The sequence below is a fragment of the Rana temporaria genome, chromosome 12 (assembly GCF_905171775.1).
Source record: "Rana temporaria chromosome 12, aRanTem1.1, whole genome shotgun sequence".
NCBI lineage: Eukaryota > Metazoa > Chordata > Amphibia > Anura > Ranidae > Rana > Rana temporaria.
Window position 1 is genome coordinate 71462040 of NC_053500.1, and position 12776 is coordinate 71474815.

The 12776-nt window shown below is 42.2% G+C and overlaps 1 protein-coding gene across 1 annotated transcript in view; it reads left to right on the top strand.

Annotated features, from left to right (window-relative positions):
• Positions 1 to 279: 279 nt before the first annotated feature.
• The window catches only part of LOC120918206 (signal transducer and activator of transcription 5B), a 165327-nt gene continuing 152830 nt past the window's right edge, over positions 280 to 12776 (top strand). The window contains exon 1 of the mRNA XM_040329696.1: positions 280 to 360. The gene's annotated coding sequence lies outside the window, so the exon portion shown is untranslated. The remainder of the gene's footprint in view (positions 361 to 12776) is intronic.

Genomic DNA, 12776 nt, shown 5'->3' on the forward strand with positions numbered 1-12776 from the left:
AAAAAGTGCCCGTTTTTACGAACTGTCCGTAAAAATACCGACGGTTGGCAACACTGACTTAGATGGGTTTTTTCTTTAATTAAAATAATTACAGTGCCACTATCCACATACAGAAAGAGAAGGGACAGTGTAAATGAAACAGTGTGTGGCTAGTATCACTTTAAAGAATTGTTTTTGTCTTGGGGAAATCACATTCACAAAGAAAGTGGTCTAAGGAATGAGTCACAAAATCTACAGCTTTTTATTATTTACTCATTATCTAGAGAGCTTGAGTCATTCATCTGTTTTTCTCTTGCAGGTTTCACTGGGGATCCAGTGGACAATCCCACATCCTTGCCCTGGCCTGCTCCTGAAGCATAAGTAAGTGTTTTTGCTGTTTTTATTATTTCTTATTTACACCTGGCAAACTGCGCCTAGACTGCAACAGAAATGCAGCTAAAATTACTGTAACGCCTTTTGCACACAGATGATTTGAGGCTTAGGATTCATGCACATAGGCGCTTTTGTCTAAAAACTGGGTCTATTATAGCGCACAGGTGCAACGTTCCGCCCTGTCAAAATCAATGATAGGCTAAAATACATGGCTATATGATGTTTCGAGCAGTCATTTTTAGATCATGCAGGTAAGCATTAGTAGGACCACATACCATTGATATCAAACTCTGTCTGTATGCACCAACTGCATCTCCCCAAGCAGAGAAAATCAAAGGAAGATATTTTAAGTCTCAAATCATTCATGTGCATAAGGTCCAAAAAATAGCACCAGTGTCCATATTTGGGGAGTAATAAATGCTAATATGTCAGTTTTAAGTGTGAGAAACAGGTTTTGTTGCTTGAATGTTGTGCGGTTGGGGGGGGGGGGGGTGTTTGGGTGAGAGTCTCTAAAATCGAGAAAAAAAATTGTTAGATATATTCTAGTTATCACTCTGCAAGTTCACCTTTGTGTAACATGTTCATCATCAGACATCCCCCCCCCCCCCCCCCCCACGACCCTTGTGGCTGCAAGCTAGGAATCTTCTTCCTGTACTCGCTGTCACAATTCAAAGACAGGGTGGTTGTGTGGGCGGAGATCACAGATCCCTGTGAATGAAAGAACTGTTGGCTTGTAGTTCTCAATGAACTACCAGGGTACTATTGAGCTTCCTCTCATTCAGTAACTGCTTGTAGTATGGGCAGACAGCTACACAGACAGTCTGCAGGGCCGTGGCATTACACCCACAATCTGCTGATCACGGGTGCAATACTTTCCAGGCTCCTAACAGAAAAAAAATTGCATATTTTTTTATCTGCAAAAAAAGTGCATTTCTTTTTTCTTTTTTGCAAAGGTCAACTTATCCTTTAAAAAGCAAAGCAAAAAATTGTAATTGAGATGGTAAAAACTAGAAATGCTTAAAATGTATGTTATTGCTAAAATAAATCTTCCTCTCAAGAGATTTACAGTGCCTTGAAAAGTGCGATTTTATGTGATAGACCAATACAAAGTGGCACATAATTGTCAAGTGGAAGAAAAATGATAAATGGTTTATTTTTTTTGCAAATAAATATCTGATAAGTTTGGCGTGCATTTATATTCAGCCCCCTTTATTTTGATACCCCTAACTAAAATCTAGTGCAACCAATTGCCTTCAGAAGTCACTTAATTGGTAAATAGAGTTCACCTGTGTGTAATTTAATCTCAGTATAAATACAGCTGTTCTGTGAAGCCATCGGAGGTTTGTTAGAGAACCAAACAGCATCATGATGGCCAAGGAACACACCAGACAGGTAAGAAATAAAGTTGTGGCTAAGTTTAAAGCAGGGTTAGATTATAAAAAAAATCTCCCAAGCTTTGATCATCTCACGGAGCACTGTTCAATCCATCATCCGAAAGTGGAAAAGAGTACGGCACAACTGCAAACCTACCAAGACATGGCTGTCCACCTAAACTGACAGGCCAGGCAAGGAGAGCATTAGTCAGAGAAGCAGCTAAGAGGCCCATAACTACAGAGATCCACAGCTCAGGTGGGAGAATCTGTCCACAGGACAACTATTAGTTGTGCACGCCACAAATCTGGCCTTTATGGAAGAGTGGCAAGAAGAAAGCCATTGTTGAAAGAAAGCCATAAGAAGTCCTGTTTGCAGTTTGCGAGAAGCAACGTGGGGGACACAGCAAACATGTGGAAGAAGGTGCTCTGGTCAGATGAGACCAAAATTGAACTAAAAGCAAAACGCTATGTGTGGCAGAAAACTAACACTGCACATCACCCTGAATATACCATTCGTATTGAGGGAATGCTTTTCGTTGGCAGGGATAGGGAAGCTGGTCAGAATTGATGGGAAGATGGATGGAACCAAATACAGGACAATTTTAGAAGAAAACTTGTTAGAGTCTGCAAAAGACTTGAGACTGGGGCAGAGGTTCATCTTCCAGCAGGACAATGACCCTACACATCCAGCCAGAGCTACAATGGAATGGTTTAGATCAAAGTATACTCTTGTGTTAGAATGGCCCAGTCAAACGTCAGACCTAAATCCAATTGAGAATATGTTGCAATACTTGAAAATTGCTGTTCACAGATGTTCTCCATCCAATCTGACAGAGCTTTGAGCTATTTTACAAAGAAGAATGGGAAAAAAATCAAATAAAATACATTTAAGTTTTTGGTTGTAACATTATAAAATGTGGAAAATTTAAAGGGGTATGAATACTTCTTCAAGGCACTGTATATGCAATCCTCAAATGAATCATGAAATCTATCAATTGGCATGTATAATGTGTGTGTAATTTGTGCTCTATGAAATCCTATGTCTAATGTACCTAATAATATTTTATTCATAAGCACACACATCGCACACACATCGTTTTTTTTAAATGTTCAGTCCTTTGGAAGTTTTTTTTTTTTTATAGACTGCTCAAAAGGAATATACTCAAAGTGGTAACAGATCTGTACAATGATTTAAATTAATTACAATAAAAAAATTAAAAAAACACACACAAAATGACTGCTAGAGTATACACTACTTGCAAGTCTTTGTTTAGTGTGTATATATACCTCTCTTTTGATAATTGAGGCCATCTATACATTTGGTAACAATTACAGTATTATTCTGTGTGAATAGGTCTTTATCAGCTTTGAACATCTGGATGTACATTGTAATTTCCCTACTTTTCAGAAACTCTACCAATTCTTCAAGTTGCATGGAGATCATAAATGAATGGCCACAAATCATTTATTGGGTAGATATCTGGACTCTGACTTGGCTATTCCAGAACAAGTCCTCGTCTACAATGTGGGGGGGGGGGGGCAGTAATAAAAAAAAAAGCGGTTGAGCCTTAACCCAACTTGGCGGCCAGAAGAGGTGATACAGAGAAATGATACGACACATTGTATTTGGCAGGAGGTACAATCCATTGAAAATGCCTCTAATGCACAAGGTTGCGGCGCAGTGCAGTAGGCTTTCAGCTGTTAAGGCCTGGTTTATATTTCTAGTACCCTCGGAAAAGTAATCCACAGTGCATCGTTTTTGGAGGGCAGTTGACGGGTGTCTCAAAGGTTATGTGTCACCTCCTGGATTCCATTAAAAAGACCTCTGGACTGCAACCGCATACTACTGGTGTCATTAAAAACGTTGTGTTGTATAATTTTTGAAATGTTATTCTGCCCTGCTGGTGCTCCCCCTATTGCCTTCAACCTTCCCGTCAACTGTAAACTATTCTTTTTAGAGGGAATCACAAGTGTAACCAAGGCCTAATACTGCATAGTGATCTCCTGCTTGAAATGAGCGCTATCGTTTCGGTAAAGGGATGGTTCAGTGTGGGACACAGAGTTTTTGGCAATGCCCCCTCTCCCTCCACAGAGCCTTAGTGCCCCTTATTTCTCCACTACACAGAGTATTGGTTCCCCACTTGCCTCCCTTCACCCACCGAGCACCAGTGCCCCCTCTTTCCCCCTCCCATGGACAACCACTGAGCATTTTCTTCCTCCCACTGACTACCAATTCCAGCATTTTTCCTTCCAGTTAACCACCAGTTCCAGACAATTGTTCCTGGCCTTTTTTTTCTACTTACTGACCTTTGATATATTTCGTTCCCCTGACCACCAACACTGTCCTTTTGTTTTTTTATTATTTTTTTTTTTTTTTCACCTGACTACAGATGGCAGAAAATGTATCCCTTCCTTCCAGCACTTGATTTTTTTTCCCTCTGACTTCTGTTCCTGTGGTGGCCCCTATCACTTAGCTGACTCTCTATGGAACCACTTCAGCCTCCGCCCCCATCTCTTTGGGATTCGCAATCGGCAGCTCTGTGAGCTGACAAGCATAGCTGGCACAGAGGCCAGGAAAAAATTGAACCATTTTACCCATGCAATATTTTTCTTTTAACTTGGAAGACCTCTGTAATATTACAGGACTGTGACATATGTGTGCAGTGTGTACTGGGAGTAGGCTTTATAATTAACCATGTTCCTTCAGGCCACAACCAATATCCAGCACACCAACTTCTTGCTGCATGTTTTCTCTTGTCCAGACTTTGCCTCTTTCTCAGTTTCAGATTTTTGGGAGGCATTCCTAAACTATGCAACCACTTCCACCCTAAGGTCAAAAAGGCTCCACCATAAAAAAAGCTAATCATTCTGTTCACAATAAGACCTAACACAGATAAGCTCTGAATTTATGACAGTCTACAGTGTTTGTATCTTTCTTTATTACTTTTCAAACAGATTTAATAATATGTTTTTAATAGTATATTTAACTGGTCCAAAGGGAGCAAATATGAGAAGTTCATTGGGGGTTTACATGCAATTTAAAGCGGAGGTTCACCCTAATTTCCAAGTCATCTTTAATCACACCGGCTCAGTGTCTATACTTGTAGTTGGCTATCAATTTTTTTTTTAAATCAATGCCATACCGTGTTTGTCTTTTGTGAAGCAGGCACTTCCTGGTTGAGCTCCCGCGGGAGTGGGCGTGTCGGTTTGTCTCTGATCGCCCCAGTGATTCCTGGGATTAGTTTGCAATGTCTCCTGGGAGCACAGCGTGACGCTGCCCAGGAGACGATTCTGTAGCTAAGAAGAGGAACTATTGCGTGATTTGACAAGTCACGTGAATCCTGCAGCCGTATCCCGGAAGGATTTGCTTGTGGGCTTCAGAGTGCCCACAAGCAAGATGGAACCGTACTGCAAAGATTTTTTATAAATTATTGTTTACGGCAAAATGACAATGCGGAGGGCTACGAATATAGGACACGTGAGTACACTAATAAGTATATTAAGAGTGGCAGATGCACAAAAACGAATTCCCGTGGAACCCTGCTTTTAAGTGACAAGAATACTGCATAGGCTCAAAGCTTTAGGCCTCATTCACACTTGGGGCCGTTCGGGTCTGTCTGTCACGGACCTAAACGGCCGCTCCATGCATCGCTATGGAGCGCCCGATGTCAGCGGAGACATGTCTGCTGACAATCCGACCCGCTAAAAACATGCGGATCGGGTAAGATCTGATGAAAACGGACATGCTGTCCGTTTTCATCAGATCGCTCCATAGGGAGACAGCGGTGCCCGACAAGCCCCTCCCTGCTCAGTGAGCAGAGAGGAGCTTGTCCTCCGTCGGCTCAGCGGAGATCTGCGGACTAATCTCCTGCTGAGCCAATGGGAGCAGGCGGACTCCGTAGCGACGGTGTCCGCCAAGTGTGAATGAGGCCTTAAGCTCCATTCACACTTGTGTGACTTGTCATGTGACTTTGGACACAAAGTTGCGTGACAAGTCGCAATCTATTGTTTTTAAGGCACACATTCAGATCGGTGCCTGCACTACTTTAATGTGACTTTTGATGTGTCTTGGTGCCAGAGAGTGAAATTGCATGACTTTGGAGACGCACAAGTGTGAATGGAGTCCTAAAAGAGAAGTATGGCCAAAGCTTTTTATTCATACTTCTCTTCATGCACTTACTTTTTCCTCTCCTGTGAATTGGCTGAGAGCAGGCTGTATGTATCCGCACATTGAGTGTTTACCTGTGGTTGGGGTCCTTGGATGCAGAATGATGGTAAGCATTCATGTGCAGATATATGCAAAGATTGGTGGATAGCTGCGACTCCTGTCAGCCTGTCATTGTTTTGTACAGGCTGAGCAGCTGCAACTGTCCACAAACACCTGTTAGCCCAGCTATAATGCAGCGTACACACAATCATTTTTCGGGTTGTAAAAAACAACGTTTTTTAAAAATTTCATTTAAAACGATCGTGTGTGGGCTTCAGATCATTTTTCGGGTTCTGAAAAATGGGCCAAATTTTTTTTCGAACAGGCTCTATTTTTTCACGACGTTTTAAACGTTGTCGTTTTTCGGGTTGTAAAAAATGGTCATGTGTGGCTTTAACGACGTGAAAAATCTGTGCATGCTCAGAAGCAAGTTATGAGACGGGAGCGCTCGTTCTGGTAAAACTACCGTTCCTAATAGAGTAAGCACATTTATCACGCTGTAACAAACAAAAAAAAGCGTGAATCGTCTTTTACTAACACAAAATTAGCTAAAGCAGCCCCAAGGGTGGCGCCATCCGCATGGAACTTCCCCTTTATAGTGCCGTTGTACGTCACCGCACTTTGCTAGAGCATTTTTTTTTTTTACGATCGTGTGTAGGCAAGGCCGTTTTAATAATCAAGTTGAAAAAAACGTTGTTTTTTCTAGAGCCTGAAAAACGTTTTTTACAACCCGAAAAATGATCGTGTGTACGTGGCGTTAGAATTGGCTAATTCCTGCAGCTGTTCATGCCTTCCCGTGTTTAGGAGGCCTAAAGCTTTATGTATGATGTGAAGCCCCGTACACACGATCCGAAAATCTGACAACAGATCGTCTGTTTTTTTTGCATGCGTGCTGGTCGCATATCGAATAACAAGAGTTTACAAAAGTTCTGAAAATTCTCATACAACTGAATAAAAAATGATGTCATGTATTGTATTTTTAAACGGCAACTGTACTAAATAGACTAAACTTTTTCTGTGCGTGTCCGATCAGATAATTTTGGATAAACTGTCACGATCGGCTCTTGAAAGCTCTGTACTAATGATCCGATTATCATACGATTGATTAGAAAACTATATTTTTCATACGATTTTCAGATCGTATTATCTGAACGGGCACACATGAAAACTTGTAGGTTTTGGTCTACCCCTTAATACGGTCAGCATTTACTGCACTCCGTGTTGGGGTGCAGTTTCTCTCCTGCTGTCACACTGTAATTCATTCATTTAGTAATTGGTCTTTATATCATGGTCATCCACAGTGACATAATAGGTAGTCTGTGCAAGCTTTAAAAGTAAGGTAAAATGTAGCCATCACTAACCCGTGTCCACAAATAAGAATTAACATTTGCTTAAAGCAGAACCCAATAGTATACCCTCCTACGCAAAACACTAAAAAGTTACATACATTTGTGAAATTCCTTACCATTGAAGAGAAAAGTCTGAATTTTCAGGAAGTCGGCTCTATAATTAAAAAAATGCATCATGTGTTCTGCTAAGGAGGAGCTGTTAGAACAGTGATTGCATCATATCCCCCCCCCCCCTCTCTTTACACTATCATCAAACTATAGTTCCCTTCATGCTTTGCAAATTGCAATGAATGTGGGAGGTACAAGTAAATGTGAACTTGCCCACTTCAACATAAATCACACCCCTCATCCTGCAGCCAGCCACACTACTCAGTAACACACAGTCTTGTCTCTACCCTCCAGACAAAACAGATTGCCCTTACTTACTTTATTTAATCATTAGTGAACTGTACACGCATCCCATAACTATAGAATATACACACTGTACTCTGCTGTAATTCAGTATTAGAAATATTCCTCCTCGTGCAGCTTTAAGATTTTTCTAACAGTAATCAGTGCTGGTATGGAGTATAGTATATGAGAACATTTCTAGCCGCAACACAGAGAGTCGGGCCAATGATGCTTTAAATTAGCATGTGGCACAAGTAAATGTCAGCATGAGAAAAAAACTCATCTGTGCCCACCAGTGCGGTCCAGGGTTGCCAACCGCCAGTAAATTTACTGACAATTTTTTAATAATCTGATTTTTTTTACAACTGCCAGTGAATAACAGGGGCTGATAATTTCATGCTGTGTTGACCAGCAAGTGTAAATCAAGCAAATGAATTTGTTATAGGTATTGTCAGTGTTTCCATATCATGTTTATACTGTTCAAATATTCACTGTTAGTTTTCAATAGGAGTTATGTCATTTCTCGGGTTGGCAGTAAAAAATGTGCTCTGCCAGTAAATTTACAATGTTTTATCAGTAAAAAATGTTGTGGGAGGTTGGCAACCCTAGTGCGGTCTCATCTGTGCCCCCCCAGTGCGATCTCATCTGTGCCCCCCCAGTGCGGTCTCATCTGTGCCCCCCCAGTGCGGTCTCATCTGTGCCCCCCCAGTGCGGTCTCATCTGTGCCCCCCCCAGTGCGGTCTCATCTGTGCCCCCCCCAGTGCGGTCTCATCTGTGCCCCCCCCAGTGCGGTCTCATCTGTGCCCCCCCCCAGTGCGGTCTCATCTGTGCCCCCCCAGTGCGGTCCCATCTGTGCCCCCCCAGTGCGGTCTCATCTGTGCCCCCCCCAGTGCGGTCTCATCTGTGCCCCCCCCAGTGCGGTCTCATCTGTGCCCCCCCCAGTGCGGTCTCATCTGTGCCCCCCCCCCCCAGTGCGGTCTCATCTGTGCCCCCCTCAGTGCGGTCTCATCTGTGCCCCCCCCCCAGTGCGGTCTCATCTGTGCCCCCCCCAGTGCGGTCTCATTTCCCCCCCCCCCCAGTGCGGTCTCATCTGTGCCCCCCCCAGTGCGGTCTCATCTGTGCCCCCCCCAGTGCGGTCTCATCTGTGCCCCCCCCAGTGCGGTCTCATCTGTGCCCCCCCCAGTGCGGTCTCATCTGTGCCCCCCCAGTGCGATCTCATCTGTATCCCCCCCAGTGTAGCTTTTTAGTGCCTGTCAGTGCGGTCTCACCAGTGCCCACCAGTGCAGCTTATCTGTACCCACCAGTGCGGTCACACTAGTGCAGCTTATCAGTGTTCATCAGTGCAGAGCAGGGACCAATGCCTCAAATCGTCCGCATGACAGAGCTGAGATCTCGAGCTGACAGGTGTTGTATGTGAAAACACTGATCGCTGTAATGTGCCGCCTTCCATACCAGCATTTGGAACGGTGCGCTCTGCGCTGTCTGTCACAATGCCGTTCCGGGTCTCGGGAGGCAGGACATTACAGCAATTGGTGGTTTCACATACAACACCTGTCGGCTCGAGATCTCAGCTCTGCCATGCGGATGATCTCTCGTAACTCTGGTAAGTTTTTTCCCAGAGTTCTGCTTTAAAAGAATAAACCACATTCTCTATTTGATTGTCTTATTTTGTAATGCTGCTTACAGCAAGTTTAGTTATTACTTTTGATAATTTAGTAAGATAATTTACTACGTTTTTGTGTGAGTTGGTAAAGGGGAGGGGCTTTTGGGCATTTACTGTAAATTTCTCTCTGTTTACCTACACATGGATTGCGTTTCCTCTCGGTGAATGTGGTTAAGAGGTGCCATTCAGCTTGCAGCATTTGTCACCTCAGCCTTTAGATTTCTAAACTTCTATCCACATTACAAGTTTCATGTAGCTTCCATTTCCTCCTCACCTTACTCCACATCGATAATTCACTTTTTAAGGTATATTTAGAAGTCTGTTTCGGGTGCTTTTTTAAAAAAAAGTGCTTGGCATCCTCTCCATTGAAATGACAACCTAGAATATATGTATTCTGCACAACGACTAGGTCCAAACTGGCAAATGCTCAAAGTGACAGGATTTCTAAGTGCTGTTGGAAGCTTGTGTGGGTAATGCCATCTCTCTTTTGACACTGAAGGCTATAAATATTCCTTAGTTGGCTTTTTGCATTAGCAGTAACATCATTGTATAAAGGTTCTTGCTTTGCAGTACTGAGGCTCCATGCACACTGGCTTAAAAATTTTTTTTGCTTCTACAGGGGTTTTGTGTTCTGCCTACAGAAGCAACTCAATGTTCTACTATACACAGTAGGACGATTACAGGCAGATTTTGAGCTCAACATTTGGAGGCAGGAAAAAATTACGTCTGGTTCGCGCTTCTGATTGGAGCATACTGACAGAAAAAAAAACGTAACTCTTCTAAACTCGTCTAAATTTTGTCCAAAAAGTTCTCTATACAATAGTTTTTTTACTGCCAAGAGAACAGGCATTTTTTAAGCCCAGTGTGCATGGATCCTAAAGCTGAAGTTTAGGTATGGATTTTATAGCATAGTTACATTGGTCCAATTTGAACCAATTTAATTGTGACTTTAATTCCCTGTTTCTCTGGGTATTCATTCAAAGAACACCTTGTATTCTTTGAGAAAAATGCGAGGCATTCTGTGAATGGAGCTCCCCCTTAAGGTTACTATGCAGCAGAGCAGCTGTTCGATACTGAACCTGAAAGACTCCTGCTATCACTGTAGTTGCGAATACTACTATAGTAATTTGCAGCTTACACAGCGATCAGCCAGGTATAAGATATGTATACGTACGTTGGTCCACCTGATCTTGTATAGCTATGCAAGAAATCATACCTAAACCTCAGCTATAAACCATAAGTGCGGATATAGAAAGGCTTATTTCAAATGCAAGGCTGATTTGTATTACCAACATAGCACTGGTTGGGTAGTGTCAAACAATATATAATTAAAGCAGGTGTAAAGTCTTTTTTTTTTTTTTTACAAAATTTTCTTTAATGGTTTTCATTACAAAAAAAAAAAACATTTTGACTTTCATACAATAAACCTTCACATACATACATTACCCTTCCACATTCTATACGGTCTCAACGTATTCTCCTTAACCAGCCTAAAATTAGATATGAAAGAGATATAATGGTCCCGGACTCCTACTACTATGGTATATTTTTCCCACTGTCCTCTTATCTGTATTTGGAATTTACCACATTCTGTTTCTCTACTGAGAGGTCTAGAGCTCCGTAGTTGCGTAGTGTGTAGAAAGGGGAGAGAAAGAAGGATAGAAAAGGAGGGAGAGGGGAGAGAGAAAGGGGAGGAAAAAAAAAAGGGGGAGAGAAAGAGAAAAGAGAAAGAAAACAGTTCCAGTGATACCTAAAGTGCATAAAACATTTCCCTTAAGGGAAATCTAATTAGAGAGACTATGTGTATATAAATATGCACACCCCCAAATAAGTGGACATGACCCTTTGTACATGCGTCTTGTGATCATATCTTAATATTAGAGTTTCCACCTCTCAAAGTGCGTGTGAGGTGTATCCGTCAAGGGTAAAGAGAGAGAGAGAGAGAAAAAAAAAAGGGGGAAGGGGTGTATTTATAGTTACCCAATCCCATATGTGTACCCCATACTTAAGTTCATATGAGTGTTATCCTTGATGCTGAAGTTTTAGGAGTCTCAAAGTGTATGTGCAGTAAGAAGAAGAGAGAAAAAGAAAAAACAAATTGAATTTAAGTTCCAGTGTTTAGTAAAGTGCATAAACTTAGGACCTGAAAAGGATCTAATTGGAGAGACTATGCATATAAAAAACATGCCACCCCCTATATTTGGGCATGACTACTGTTCATGCCTCTTGTGTTCGAATCTAAATTTTAGAGTTCCTAATCTCTAAAGTGCTTGTGCAATGAAATAAAAAAAAAAGGTAAAAAAGGGAGGGGAGAGGAAACTGTGTGTGTCTAATTGTACGATCCTCTATGTGTACACCCATAGATAAGTTCATATATATATATATAAGTGTTCAATATCTTAATACTGGAGTTTAGGACACTCTAAAAAAAAAAATATATATATATATATATATATATAAAAAAAAAAAAAAGCAGAGGGAAAGAAAAGGACCTTGTTCCCCCTTCCCCCCACACTCCTAATGACCTAGAATGTTAATAAAGGTTTCTGTTTCCCTGAACTCTCTCCAACCTCTCCAGGTCTCTTCAAATCTTGGCCTACATTCGTTTTGAATTGACATTAATTCCTCCATATCTCCCATCTTACCAACCTCCCTGATCCATTCGCCCACCGATGGAGCGTTTTCTTTCTTCCAATTCTTTGGTATTACTACCTTTGCCCCCTTCAATAGGTAAGGGATCAGGGACATTCTATATTTCTTCCTTGGTGTCGTCGTACTGTGAAACAGGCAGGCCCATGGGTCGCATTTCACCTCTGTCCCACTTATCTTTTTTTATCAGACCTAAGACATCTTTCCAGAATATCTGTATCCGTGGACACTGCCACCAGATGTGGGCGTGAGTTCCCTCCAGCCCACATCCTCGCCAGCATAGGGGTGACGTCTCACTGTCTATTCTGTGAAGTCTCGGTGGGACAAAGTACCATCTAGTCAGGAGCTTGTAGTTCATCTCTTTTATTTTAGTGTCTATAGAAGAGGAGTGAACATAATTCAGGACATGTCTCTTCTTATCCTCTGGTAGGTTTTGTTTTAATGCTACTTCCCAAGCCCTTACTGATCTCATCATCTCCGAGCCCTTTGACGGGGTCAGTATACCATATATGTTTCATATCCCTTGTCTACCCAAGCCCCTCCAGGTGTAAAGTCTTTTGATCCTAAAATAATAAACATGTTTTACACACCTGCTCTGTACAATAGTATTCCATGAAACAGCCCTGAACCTCCTCTTCTGGGGTTCCCCGACAACTCCCCGTAGGCTTCTCCTCTTCTGTGTGCATGCCACATTGCAAGCCGATACGGGGGCACATGTGTAGGCTTCCTCCGAAGCTTGGCTGTGTGAATCCATAGACACACACTGTCAGGGC